The sequence below is a fragment of the Marmota marmota genome, unplaced genomic scaffold (genome assembly GCF_001458135.2).
Source record: "Marmota marmota marmota unplaced genomic scaffold, marMar, whole genome shotgun sequence".
NCBI classification, from domain to species: Eukaryota; Metazoa; Chordata; class Mammalia; order Rodentia; family Sciuridae; genus Marmota; species Marmota marmota.
Genome location: NW_026013229.1, coordinates 1 through 2,604, shown reverse-complemented (window position 1 = coordinate 2,604; position 2,604 = coordinate 1). Strand labels below are relative to the sequence as shown.

Below are 2,604 nucleotides of genomic sequence, written 5' to 3'. Positions count from 1 at the left end.
GGCTCTGCACCATCCTCTGGCTCTTGATGGCCTCACTTATGATCAGGTCCACCATGTGGCTGAAGCAGGGCACGCTCGAGTGCTCTGCCTCGGTCAGAATCTTGCAATGCTCCGGTTGTCGGTGACCATGATGCCCGTTTGCAGGCCGATGGACCTACACCCAGGCTTCTCACCAGCACTCTAGCTGCTTCTGGATGCTGCCACCACCATGGACACAGTCAATCTGCAATGCATCCAAAAGTGCTCATCAGTGGTGGTCCTCTCAGTATGGGCAGGCCAAGAACGCGAAGGTGAGCCAGTGGGCAGTGACTGTCAGGTACTCACAGGTCTGGGTACTCATCGATGTGAAGTGGACCACACTGCTGTCGGCCTCCTTCAGCTGCTGTCAGAATCATCTGCTTAACATTGTCATACATGCCCGGGATAGCTGTCCTGGAGAAGTAGGAAGGGGAGTACAAAGATTACTGAGGTTTCTAGTATTTGAGCAGCCTGATCAAACCAACTGTTACTCATGAAGGAGTATGGCTGGAGGTCAAGTGCGATCATGTCTGCTATCAGACTGGTGATTTTTTTTTGGCAATTGGGTGAGAGTCATAAAAGTTCTCACTGGGGTCATCGAAGGAGGCCCTGCCCAACAACTCTGTGTTCAGTGGCCCCTGGACACCTGGAGAGCTGGATAGGGTGGTTTTGGGGTGGACCTCTGCCTTGAGTACATACTGGAACCTCTGCAGGTACCTCAGGAGGCAGCTGGAGCCCAGGTTGGTGGGCTTCTTGCCCCTGCTGATGGTCCAGCTGCAGTGCAGACACACCACCTTGGTGGAGTCCACAGAGCAAATGGAGAAGTGGTTCCACAGCTTGAGGTCTTCTTGCTGCTGATGGGAAACACCGCTTGGTGGTTCCTCCTGACCACTGCTAGCAAGCCAGGCATCTTAGAGGAGCTTTCTGCAGAAGCCAAAGTGGCAGCTAGAGAGTTCGCCAAACTGGCACCCAGGAAGCTCTTCTTGGCTCCGACCACCTCAGGGTGGCATCTGTACAGATGTTGCATCAAACAGCTGGTGCCCATATCCCTCTTCTTCCCCCCACTGATGATGCAGTCACAGTACAGGCACAGGGCCTTCAGACTGTCCATGGGGGCCAATGAGAAGTGGTACCAGACCTCCGACTTCAGCCTCTTCATGACCTTTTTGTTCTGCTGGAAGACAGCACCAGGCTCACATCTCCTTGGGCTCTACCTGCTGGTCTGCTGCTTCTTAGGAGAGACGCCAATAGAGGACTCACCCACATCCTCGGAGGATGACAGAATGGACATCCCTGAGAGTGCATCCCTAGGCAGGTCCTCAGCCAGACTGTCTGGGGACGAGGAGGTCGAGGGGCACTGTTGGACCAGCTTTCCTGGAGAGGACGATCCAGGTTCCCCCTCTGTAGGCAACAGGGTGGGCAGCAGGGTGGGGAGGTGTGGGGTACCGAAGGGGGATACCCAAGCCATCCCCCGTTTTCCTGCAGCATGATGGAGCCTTGCGCTCTCCACATGTGCTGGATGAGCAGTTGGTGCCCAGGTCTTTCCATTCTTACCCCTGCTGAACTCATGCAGTGCATGCAGAAGGCCTTGGAGCTACCAAGTGGGGACAGGTAGAAGTGTTTCCAGATGGCCAACCTCCTTCTGGCCCCCGTGCTCCTGGGAAGGCAAAGGCTTCTTTCCCCCATGCCCTCTGTTGTCCCCTAGTAGTGGAGCATGGCAAGGTGGGGGAAGACCCTGCCTGGGCCTCGTCTCTGCTGTACTTCCAGTGACCAATACATCAGAGACCTCAGAAGAGACCACAGACATGGGCTCTTCCTGCATGTGGTCAGGGAATGGGATTGTAGCTGCCATCTTCTGGGCAAGTCTGATGGGCGAGAGCGTGGAGCCCACGTCCCCGATCTCTGCAGGCTGTGGTGGAAGCAGGAGCAAGGGTGACAGCAAGGAGGAGCCCAGGGACACACTTCAGTTCTCCTGCACTAGCTTGGTGGGGTGTGCAGGCCTCATGTGCCTCATGAGGCAGCTGGTGCTCAGGTCCTTCTCATTCTTGTCCCTGCTGAAGTCTTGCATGCAGTGCCTACATATTGCCTTAGCCTGTCCCAGAGGGAGATGAAGAAATGCTTCCATACTGGAGATATCTTCCTGGAGCTGATGTGGCAACTGGAGAGGAGGCTCTGGGTTAGGGCTTCCATGGCCACGCTGTGCTGCCTGCTGCTGTACTGGGGGAACAGAGCCCCATAGCCATCCTCCCTGAGGCGCCACCAGCCTGGCCCTCCACCTGCTCCTCACATCCTCCTGCTCACTCTGAAAGTCCACCCCTTCCAAACAGTGGCTTGGAACTGGATCATCTTCTTCCTCCTCTATTTTGAAACTTATGTCATCAGAAACACAATCACCTTCTCCTCTGGGACTAGCGTCCTAGTTGTCTTCCACCACCGACCATGACTACCCCAGCTCATTCCTCATGCTAGTGTCTCAGGTCAATGGAGAGCTGGTCCAAGTGCCCCTGTGAGCGTGCATCACCATCACCTTTTCACAGCCATTCCATCTCTCGGGCTGCTCCTGTGAGTGCTCCACCTGGGGCTCTG

At 55.6% G+C, this 2,604-nt stretch overlaps 1 pseudogene; it reads right to left on the bottom strand.

Moving 5' to 3' along the window:
- Positions 1-4: 4 nt before the first annotated feature.
- Positions 5-2,434, bottom strand: LOC107135043 (annotated as a pseudogene).
- Positions 2,435-2,604: the final 170 nt, after the last annotated feature.